At 36.9% G+C, this 12,743-nt stretch overlaps 2 pseudogenes across 1 annotated transcript in view; both read left to right on the top strand.

Moving 5' to 3' along the window:
* The window catches only part of LOC148506005 (protocadherin gamma-B1 pseudogene), an 89,665-nt pseudogene that overhangs the window by 16,143 nt on the left and 60,779 nt on the right, over positions 1–12,743 (top strand). The window lies entirely within an intron of this gene.
* Positions 1,297–3,810, top strand: LOC148506007 (protocadherin gamma-B1 pseudogene; annotated as a pseudogene).

Raw genomic sequence — 12,743 nt, forward strand, 5'->3', positions numbered from 1 at the left:
CGAAGCAGCAATTCTGGCTGCAGGGTGCCATTCCAGACACCCTACTAGCCAGGAGCAAGGGCTGTGGATGCGACGGTGCTGCCCACAGAGCTTCTGTGACCAGTCGCCCATACCTAGTTACTGCTCTGCTGCTCATGCTAATCACATTATTATCCACAGGTACATAATCCGCCAGAACACTGTAAAACTTTTGAAACATTTCTTTGAGTTTTAAATCTACTATAATATGACAAGACCCACAGGCCCATAGTGGCTAATTGGATACAATCAGAAGTCTGTCCCCTGCAGTGCAGACAATCTGTATGATTGACACTGACACACAGACACTATGGGCCAAATGTAATAGGGTGAGAGTTTTCTCTCACTCTTTAAACTCGGCTAATGTAATAGAGTCGGAGAAGAAAGCTACAGAGCAAACTCGCATATTTTTCAGACTCAAAATATTCTCACGTTTCAAAATCTCATCCATATATTTTCCCATTTTGATGATAAAACTCAACCAATGTGATAGTTTACTGCTAAACTCACATTTTCTAAACTCTCACCCTATTACATTTGGCCCTTTATTTGCATGCCTGTTAGCTGATACAATGTGTAAATAATCTTCTCTGTAGCAAAGCTTATTTATCATCAGTTAAAGTACTTAGGTAAAAGCTATAACACACATATGTTTTTTCTGATTATAAGATGCAACATTTGTACTTAAAAGCATGTAATCGAGAGAAAACAAATACTTTCATTATATATAAATTTTACAGTTTGAAAAGTTGACATGTCTGATAACTAATATCAATCCACAAGCTGTGACCATTGTAATCAAACATTTCAACATATTAATGCCACTGATAAAACCATTCTGGGAAAAGTAGTTACAATAGTAAAAGGTTTTATATTTTTTGTTTTCTTTGTGTATATAGTTAGTTTTTCTAGCAGTAATGTTGTAAATATCAGTATAAATGCACTTATTACAAATATCTACTTAAAATAGTATTTCTAAATTAAGATACCTTGAAAATAAATGATCAGTATTGTAGTTCCTCACTTTCACCTCTGAGCGCCGCTGTTTGACCAATAAGGAGAAGAATACAGAGCTGGAGATCCACTGGTATTTTCATCACTCACACACACTGCAGATCTGCAGGAAGACACACAGCCATTTTCTGGATTCTCTCTTATGGAAAATACAATTTTTTGCTCATATTCTTTTAATCATAAGGACTTAATACAGAAATTTTCCTTGCACTATGGACTGCAAACACTGAATCTTTCATTCTTTTGGATATTGAAAGGGTGAGAATGGCTGAGATGGAACCTAATACACAGACATACAAAGGAATCAGATGGCAAGTAATATTTCCCTTCTTATTATCATGGCTGTGTCATTCAGTCTCTGGTCAGATTCATTATTATATTGTAGAAGAGATGAGAAAAGACTCTGTTATAGCAAATATTGCAGCAGACCTTGGATTAGATATTAAACAGCTCTTATCTAGAAAGCTGAGAATTGTATCACGTGTGTCAGAGAAATATTTTTATGTAAATGTAGACAATGGAAATCTGTACATTAAAGACAGGATAGACAGAGAGACACTGTGTGGGGCAGCAGCTACCTGCTTCCTAACCTTTGATGCTGTGGTAGAAAATCCATTTAATATTTTTAAGATCAAAATAGAAATTAAGGATATAAATGATAATTCTCCCAGTTTTTTCCATGAAACCTTCTCTATAGAAATTGTAGAATCATCATTACCTGGCACAAGATTGTCTTTACAAAATGCAGAAGACCCAGACATTGGGAGTAATACAGTACAGACATACAGGCTCAGTGATAATCAGCATTTTACACTGAGTGAGAAAATCAGACCAGATGGGAGTAAATTTCCAGAACTTATATTAGAGAAACCTTTAGATCGAGAGTCACAAAGTATTTATAAATTAACACTGACAGCTTTAGATGGAGGAAACCCTGTGAGATCAGGGACTGCATTAATAAGGATCATTGTGACTGATGCAAATGATAATTTCCCAATATTTTCACAAGAGATATATAAAGTCACTGTACAGGAGAATGTCCCCATCAATACTACAATTGTTATTGTCAATGCAACTGATCAAGATGAAGATATCAATGCACAGATCACATTTTCCTTTAGCAAAACTTCAGGAAATGTTCACCATACAGGGGTGTTCATAATTCACCCTGAGAGGGGAGATATTAAAACAAATACAAATTTGGATTTTGAAATTACAAAGAATTATGAGCTATCTATACAAGCAAAGGATGGTGGTGGTTTTGTTACACATTGCAAAGTATTGATAGAAGTAATTGACGTAAATGATAATATCCCTGATATATTGATTAGCTCATTATCTACTCCAATCCCTGAGGATGCCAAACCTGGTACAATGATAGCTCTGATTGAAATCCATGATCAGGATTCTGGAGACAATGGAGAGATTGATTGTCAAATCATTGAAACTGTACCATTTGATTTGATATTGTCATCCGACAGTTATTACAGATTAGCTACTAGCACTTCTATGGACAGAGAGCGAAAGTCATTTTATAACATCACAATTGTAGCTACGGACAGAGGATTTCCCCCACTTTCTAGCAGAAGAACCATCAGATTGGAGATATCAGATGTTAATGACAACCCACCAGTCTTTATGAAATCTACTTATGTTGCTTATGTGCCAGAGAACAACTTACCTGGAGCCTCAATATACAATGTACAAGCGTCAGATCCTGATACTGGAGACAATGCTAAAATTATTTACTCAATTTCCAGCAATAATACAGAAGATCTCCCAGTGTCCTCTTATCTCTCCATCAATATAGAGACTGGAGTTCTCTATGCTCAGAGATCATTTGATTATGAGCAGCACAAGGAGTTTCTAATACAGGTAACTGCTAGAGACAATGGATCCCCATCTCTGAGCAGCTATGCAACATTAGTTTTCCGCATAGTGGATCAGAATGATAATGCACCAAAGATCTTGTACCCATCAGCAGACAGTGGTGGTCCAGCTGTGTTTGAGATGGTCCCTTTTGCCTCTGAACAAGGTTCTTTAATAACTAAGGTGGTTGCAGTGGATGCAGACTATGGACATAATGCTTGGCTCTCATATCACTTCATACAAGTGTCAGAACAATCTCACTTTATCATCAGCCAGCACACAGGTGAAATCAGAACATCACGTGTGTTTCAAGAGAAGGATATATTAAAACACAAGTTGGTGGTGATGGTGAAGGACAATGGAGACCCCTCTCTCTCAGCTACAGTCACCTTAAGTCTTGTTATTGCTGATAATTTCCAACAACTTGTTCCTAAGCTCAACAGTCAAATTAATGATGAATTGCCCCAATCTAATTTGCAAATGTACTTAGTAATTGGCGTTGCAATAATTTCCTTATTATTTATTGTAACAGTTGTACTAGTGGTCATATCAAAATGCAAACAATCCAAACCTTCCTTGGCTTTTGGATCTCTTAGTACTAATTTGTATCCTCCAGTGGACCCCAGGATGCTCTCCATGTATAGTGATGGGACATTACCTTTCCCCTACTCATACAATGTGTGTGTGGCATTGGACCCATCAGAAAATGACTTTGCTCATGTGAAACCAAGTCCAAGTGTCCCTGTGGACAAACTCATTGATGCTGATGATTCAGGACTTGGAGATGATAGTTTGAAAGAAACATCAAAAACAAGCAGCATCGTGCAGGTGAGTGACCCTAACATAACGTATATGGGGCTGATATGCAGATATTCTGCAGATATTGAAGCAACAATGACCCACCTATAAGTTCTATTGTTTTTTTATTTTATGTAACTTTAATGAATACTAAAGGGTTGTAAATACTTCATATCTGTAAGTGCTGATCCCCACTTTTAACAGGTAAAGGAATATAACTCTGTAAACTGTAGTGATGATCATTGTAATCATGACACATTATTGGTTGTAAGCTAAATTAGGTTTTGTATATCTTGATTAATAACAGTAGTTTAGTTATTGAATAATTTATAGTGCGTTTGTTGCTTACACTTACTAGAAGCAACCTGTTATTCATGACAATGCTACCTATCAATTCAGTGGGAACCAGTGCCCTGTGAGTATTGGTCATAAAGTTTATCACTTATGTCACTGCTACTTAGTCTGAATTATCATGAATATTGGTTCACCCAGAACATGACTTTCTCCATAGGGCTTCATTTATGCACAATGCACCTGAAACACACCTCGGGATTGCATTGCTGAACCTGGATAGCCCACACAGTGCACATTACGTTCCTTGTCTACTCTGTGGTCTTCAGAGGTGCTTCCATAATCTAGAAGTGCCTAGGTATATGGAGCAGTGGAAAAAGTCCCAGTAGGTGCACTGTGCAAAATATCAGCTCACAGCCCGGCACTCTAACATTTAGGTACAATTTACTAATATGAATGTTTTATTTTGTGTCTCAGAATACTTGTAAATTTATTCTCATTTAAGGCTAAAATTAATCTTGCAAGTGAGCGGATTTTGGAACTGTTTTCGTAAAGTGTCAAATTTGTGTGTATAATAGCTCAGAGTTTGTATCAAACACTCATTTTGTACATATATATATATACTGTATATGTGTATATATATAGTATGTATGTACGTATGTGTGTAATTTATTTATATATTTATGTCAACACTGGGTTTTTTGTATCATAAAATACTTGTAAATTTATTTTCATTTAAGGATAAAATTAATCTTGCAAGTGAGCGGATTTTGTAACTGTTTTCGTAAAGTGTCAAGTTTGTGTGTATTATAGCTCAGAGTTTGTATCAAACACTATTTATATATATATAAATATATATTAATGTGTGTATATATATATATATATATATATATATATAGTATGTACGTATGTGTGTAATTTCTTTATATATTTATATCAACACTGTATTTCTTCTTTGAAAAAAATTAGAGCCTTATATAAACTTGGTAAACAATGTCACGGTTTTCAATTACTTTTGCAGTAGTTTATAGTTTGCTACTATATATGTATATACTGCACCTTAATCTTTCTTAAAAGAGTTAAGTAGTGTCTCTGAAGACTTTTTACATTTAAAGGGTCTATCTCCACCATTCATCTTCTTCCAGACAGAATATCTCTGTCACTTTACAGCACTATGACACAGTGGCATCACAATGGGGGTGTGAGGGGAGCGGGCCGCATCAGGGTGTCACCCTTGGAGGGGGTGACACCAAAACTCTGGCTTCTCCTCAGTGACAGGAGCTGAGTGCTGCCGTGTCGCATTCACCTGCAACACTCTTCTCCTGTCACAGAGGAGGAGCTGACAGTGCTGGCACAGGTCTCCGGGGGCAGCCTAGCATCTCCGGAAATGCTCAGCACACCCTCGGAGTGATGCTATTGGGATTTCCCAATAGGGCATGCCCCCTTTGTTAGGCCATGTCCCCTTTTCAGCACACATGGCTCTGCCGCATGAGACGGGCTAGAGAGTGCGCACCCGGTGTCACCACACCCAGTGACGTCTCTGCTATGACACAGTGGTTGGCATTGCTGCCTCATAACACTGAAGTTATGGATTTGATCCCAGCCAGGGCACTATCTCTGTGTATTGTTTGTTCTCCCCATGTTTGCATCGACTTCGGCTCACAATCCAAAAACATATTGGTAGGTTAGTTGGCTGCTGGCAAGCAAATGAGCCCTAGTGTTTGTGTGTGTCCATGTGATAGGGAATATTGATTGTAAGCACCACTATGAATGATGATTCTCTGTAAAGCACTGCATAAAATGTGTGTGCTATATAAATCACTATTAATAGCCATAGCTACTATGCAGCAGGCCATTGTACAAACATTGACCAGGTTTATCGCATCTTGTTTCAAAGTTACGATAAAATATATTTTTCTCACATTTAACACTACCCTAGAAAACGCATTACTTGTAATAAAGCCATAGTGGCACCTTTGATGTCAATGGGGTAAATTTCTTTATAGCAATATAGTGATCAAACGGAAGTAAAAAAATTTTTTTTGTTTTTATTATATTTCCTAGTATCTGGGGCTCTAACATTGTGTTCTGCTCATGCTCATCACTGTAAACCTATTGAAAAGTTCCTTTGAATTTTAATCTACTATAATATTTTAGGATTTTCACTGCTTGAATAGGAAAACCTTCCAATGTTTTCAAATATCATAAAGATTGGTGTATTTGAGTCTGTTGTGTAACTGACAGTTTTTAGAGGTTTACAAATAGGACTTCATGCATTATTCCATATATTATGTGGTATTTAGCAAAAATTGTATTCACTCATTTTATTGTTTCATGATCATCATTAACATTATTTCATAACATCTTGAGAACAATACATAACATAATGACTATCTCTTATGACCTGTTCTCATGCAGTGGGTTGTGATTTTACATTGTGAAACAGATGACATAATCAAGCAGACAAAAGTAAACCACAATTGGTTGAAGCTACAATTTGACAAGTCTACAGATCCAGGGTGGCTATTTGGATACACTCAGAAGGCTGTCCCCTGCAGTGGTGGCTCTGCCCACTGTGCAGCCCTTCTGTATGACTCAGACCGTCACATAGACACTATATTTCCATCACATGCATGCCTCTTAGTTGATACAATGGGGTATATTTACTAAAGTGAGAGTTTATAGAAGTGGAGATGTGGCCCATAGCAACCAATCAGATTCCACTTAACATTTAAATAGCATCTTCTTGAAGATAATAGCTAGAATATGATTGGTTGCTATGGGCAACATCTCAACTTCTAAAAATTCTCACTTTAGTAAATATACCCCAATGTGTAAATAATCTCTTCTATAGCACAACTTATTTAGCATCAGCTAAAGTACTATTGAAGTCGTCCCTGATCTTAGGTGGAAGTTATAATACACATACGGAATTTCTGATTTATAAGATGCAATGTTTGCACTTAAAAGCATGTAAATGAGAGAAAGCAAATACTTTCATTATATTTAAATTGTACTGTTTGACAAAATGTTTCTGATAATTAATATGAATCCACAAACTATATCCATTGTAATCAAACATTTCAACATTTTAATGTCATTGATAAAGTAATTTTGGGAAAAGTAGTTAAAATTAGTAAGAGGTTTTATATTTTTTGTTTTCTTTGTGTAAATAAATAACTAGTTTTTTAGCAGTAAAGCTGTAAATATCAGTATAAATGCACTAATTACAAATATCTACATAACATAGTATTTCTGAATTAAGAAGACATATTGAAAATAAATGATCAGTATTGTAGTTCCTCACTTTCACCTCTGAGTGCCGCTGTTTGACCAATAAGGAGAAGAATACAGAGCTGGAGATCCACTGGTATTTTCATCACTCACACACACTGCAGATCTGCAGGAAGACACACAGCCATTTTCTGGATTCTCTCTTATGGAAAATACAATTTTTTGCTCATATTCTTTTAATTATAAGGACTTAATACAGAATTTTCCTTGCACTATGGACTGCAAACACTGAATCTTTAATGCTTTTGGATATTTCAAATGCTGAGAATGGCTGAGATGGAACCTAATACACAGACATACAAAGGAATCAGATGGCAAGTAATATTTCCCTTCTTATTATCATGGCTGTGTCATTCAGTCTCTGGTCAGATTCATTATTCTATTGTAGAAGAGATGAGAAAAGACTCTGTTATAGCAAATATTGCAGCAGACCTTGGATTAGATATTAAACAGCTCTCATCTAGAAAACTGAGAATTGTATCACGTGTGTCAGAGAAATATTTTTATGTAAATATAGAGAATGGAAATCTGTACATTAAGGACAGGATAGACAGAGAGACACTGTGTGGGGCAGCAGCTACCTGCTTCCTAACCTTTGATGCTGTGGTAGAAAATCCATTTAATATTTTTAAGATCAAAATAGAAATTAAGGATATAAATGATAATTCTCCCAGTTTTTTCCATGAAACCTTCTCTATAGAAATTGTAGAATCATCATTACCTGGCACAAGATTTGCTTTACAAAGTGCAGAAGACCCAGACATTGGGAGTAATACAGTACAGACATACAGGCTCAGTGATAATCAGCATTTTACACTGAGTGAGAAAATCAGACCAGATGGGAGTAAATTTCCAGAACTTATATTAGAGAAACCTTTAGATCGAGAGTCACAAAGTATTTATAAATTAACATTAAAGGCCTTGGATGGAGGAAATCCTGAGAGATCAGGGACTGCATTAATAAGGATCATTGTGACTGATGCAAATGATAATTTCCCAATATTTTCACAAGAGATATATAAAGTTACTGTACAGGAGAATGTCCCCCTCAACACTACAATTGTTATTGTCAATGCAACTGATCAAGATGAAGATATCAATGCACAGATCACATTTTCCTTTAGCAAAACTTCAGGAAATGTTCACCATACAGGGGTGTTCATAATTCACCCTGAGAGGGGAGATATTCAAACAAATACAAATTTGGATTTTGAAGTAACAAAGGATTATGAACTGTCTGTACAAGCAAAGGATGGTGGTAGTTATATTACACATTGCAAAGTATTGATAGAAGTAATTGATGTAAATGATAATATCCCTGATATATTGATTAGCTCATTATCTACTCCAATTGCTGAGGACACCAAACCTGGTACAATGATAGCTCTGATTGAAATCCATGATCAGGATTCTGGAGACAATGGAGAAATTCATTGTCAAATAATTGAAACCGTACCATTTGATTTGATATTGTCATCCGACAGTTATTACAGATTAGCTACTAGCACTTCTATGGACAGAGAGCGAAAGTCATTTTATAACATCACAATTGTAGCTACGGACAGAGGATTTCCCCCACTTTCCAGCAGACGAACCATCAGAATTGAAATATCAGATGTTAATGACAATCCACCAGTCTTTATGAAATCTACTTTTGTTGCTTATGTTCCAGAGAACAACTTACCTGGAGCTTCAATATACAGTGTACAAGCTTCAGACCCTGATACTGGAGACAATGCTAAAATTATTTACTCAATTTCCAGCAATAATACAGAAGTTCCCCCAGTGTCCTCTTATCTCTCCATCAATATAGAGACTGGAGTTCTCTATGCTCAGAGATCATTTGATTATGAGCAGCACAAGGAGTTTCTAATACAGGTAACTGCTAGAGACAATGGATCCCCATCTCTGAGCAGCTATGCAACATTAATTTTGCGCATAGTGGATCAGAATGATAATGCACCAAAGATCTTGTACCCATCAGCAGACAGTGGTGGTCCAACTGTGTTTGAGATGGTCCCTATTGCCTCTGAACAAGGTTCTTTAATAACTAAGGTGGTTGCAGTGGATGCAGACTCTGGACATAATGCTTGGCTCTCATATCACTTCATACAAGTGTCAGAACCATCTCACTTTATTATCAGTCAGCACACGGGTGAAATCAGAACATCACGTGTGTTTCAAGAGAAGGATATATTAAAACACAAGTTGGTGGTGATGGTGAAGGACAATGGAGACCCCTCTCTCTCAACTACAGTCACCTTAAGTCTTGTTATTGCTGATAATTTCCAACAACTGGTTCCTAAGCTCAACAGCCAAATTAATAATGAATTGCCCCAATCTAATTTGCAAATGTACTTAGTAATTGGCGTTGCAATAATTTCCTTATTATTTATTGTAACAGTTGTACTAGTGGTCATATCAAAATGCAAACAATCGAAACCTTCCTTGGCTTTTGGATCTCTTAGTACTAATTTATATCCTCCAGTGGACCCCAGGATGCTCTCCATGTATAGTGATGGGACATTACCTTTCCCCTACTCATACAATGTGTGTGTGGCATTGGACCCATCTGAAAATGACTTTGCCTATGGGAAACCAAATCAAAATGTCCCTGTGGACAAACTCATTGATGCTGATGATTCAGGACTTGGAGATGATAGTTTGAAAGAAACATCAAAAACAAGCAGCATCGTGCAGGTGAGTGACCCTAACATAATGTATATGGGGCTGATATGCAGATATTCTAAAGATATAGAAGCAACAATGACCCATCTATAAGTTCTATTGTTTTTTTATTTTATGTAACTTTAATGAATACTAAAGGGTTGTAAATACTTCATATCTGTAGGTGCTGATCTCCACTTTTAACAGGTAAAGGAATATAACTCTGTAAACTGTAGTGATGATCATTGTAATCATGACACATTATTGGTTGTAAGCTAAATTAGGTTTTGTACATCTTGATTAATAACAGTAGTTTAGTTATTGAATAATTTATAGTGAGTTTGTTGCTTACACATACTAGAAGCAACCTGTTATTCATGACAATGCTACCTATCAATTCAGTGGGAACCAGTGCCCTGTGAGTATTGGTCATAAAGTTTATCACTGATGTCACTGCTACTTAGTCTGAGTTAGTTTGAATTATCATGATTATTGGTTCACCCAGAACATGACTTTCTCCATAGGGCTTCATTTATGCACAATGCACCTGAAACACACCTCGGGATTGCATTGTTGAACCTGTATAGTCCACACAGTGCACATTACGTTTCTTGTCTACTCTGTGGTCTTCAGCGGTGCTTCCATAATCTAGAAGTGCCTAGGTATATGGAGCAGTGGAAAAAGTCCCAGTAGGTGCACTGTGCAAAATATCAGTTCACAGCCCGGCAGTCTAACATTTAGGTACAATTTACTAATACAAATGTTTTATTTTGTGTCTTAAAATACTTGTAAATTTATTCTAATTTAAGGCTAAAATTAATCTTGCAAGTGAGCGGATTTTGCAACTGTTTTCGTAAAGTGTCAAGTTTGTGTGTATTATAGCTCAGAGTTTGTATCAAACACTATTTTTATATATATATATATATATATATATATATATATATGTGTATATATGTATATATATAGTATGTATGTACGTATGTGTGTCATTTATTTATATATTTATGTCAACACTGGGTTTCATCTTTGAAAAAATTAGCCTTATATAAACTTGGTAAACAATGTCACAGTTTTCAATTACTTTTGCAGTAGTTTACAGTTTGCCACTATATATTTATATACTGCACCTTAATCTTTCTTAAAAGAGTTAAGTAGTGTCTCTGAAGAATTTTTATATTTAAAAGGTCTATCTCCACCATTCACCTTCTTCCATACAGAATATTTCTGTCACTTTACAGCACTATGACACAGTGGCATCACAATGGGGGTGTGAGGGGAGCGGGCCGCATCAGGGTGTCACCCTCGGAGGGGGTGACACCAAAATTCTGGCTTCTCCTCAGTGACAGGAGCTGAGTGCTGCCGTGTCGCATTCACCTGCAACACTCTTCTCCTGTCACAGAGGAGGAGCCGACAGTGCTGGCACAGGTCTCCAGGGGCAGCCTAGCATCTCCGAGGATGCTCAGCACACCCTCGGAGTGACGCTATTGGGATTTCCCAATAGGCCACACCCCCTTTGTTAGGCCATGTCCTCTTTTCAGCACACATGGCTCTGCCGCATGAGAGGGGCTATAGAGTGTGCACCCGGTGTCACCACACCCAGTGACGTCTCTGCTATGATGCAGTGGTTGGCATTGCTGCCTCATCACACTGAAGTTATGGATTTGATCCCAGCCAGGGCACTATCTCTGTGTATTGTTTGTTCTCCCCATGTTTGCTTGGAGTTCGTCTCACAATCCAAAAACATATTGGTAGGTTAGTTGGCTGCTGGCAGGCAAATGAGCCCTAGTGTTTGTGTGTGTCCATGTGATAGGGAATATAGATTGTAAGAACCACTATGAATGACGATTCTCTGTAAAGCACTGCATAAAATGTGTGTGCTATATAAATCACTAGTAATAGCCATAGCTACTATGCAGTAGGCCATTGTACAAACATTGACCAGGTTTATCGCATCTTGTTTCAAAGTTGCAATAAAATATATTTTCCTCACATTTAACACTGCTCTACACAAATCATTACTTGTAATAAAGCCATAGTGGCACCTTTGATGTCAATGGGGTAAATATTTTTATAGCAATATAGTGATCAAACGGAAGTAGAAACATTTTTTTTGTTTTTATTATATTTCCTAGTATCCAGGGCTCTAACATTGTGTTCTGCTCATGCTCATCACCGTAAACCTATTGAAAAGTTCCTTTGAAGTTTAATCCACTATAATATTTTAGGATTTTCACTGCTTGAGTAGGAAAACCTTCCAATGTTTTCAAATATCGTTAAGATTGGTGTATTCGAGTTTGTTGGGCAACTCACAGTTTTTAGGGGTTTACAAGTTGGACTTCAAGCAGTATTCCGTATATGATGTGGTATTTAGCAACAACTGTATTCATTCATTTTATTGTTTCATGCTCATCATTATTTCATAACATCTTGAGAACAATACATAACATAATGACTATCACTCTTATGACCTGTTCTCATGCAGTGGGTTGTGATTTTACATTGTGAAACAGATGACTTAATCAAGCAGACAAAAGTAAACCACAATTGGTTGAAGCTACGATTTGACAAGTCAACAGATCCAGGGTGGCTAATTGGATACACTCAGAAGGCTGTCCCCTGCAGTGGCAGCTCTGCCCACTGTGCAGCCCTTCTGTATGACTCAGACCGTCACATAGACACTATATTTCCATCACATGCATGCCTCTTAGTTGAAAAAATGGGGTATAATTACTAAAGTGAGAGTTTATAGAAGTGGAGATGTTGCCCATAGCAACCAATCAGATTCCACTTAA

Source organism: Taudactylus pleione, unplaced genomic scaffold (assembly GCF_031769625.1).
Source record: "Taudactylus pleione unplaced genomic scaffold, aTauple2 ptg000431l, whole genome shotgun sequence".
In the NCBI taxonomy this organism is placed as follows: Eukaryota; Metazoa; Chordata; class Amphibia; order Anura; family Myobatrachidae; genus Taudactylus; species Taudactylus pleione.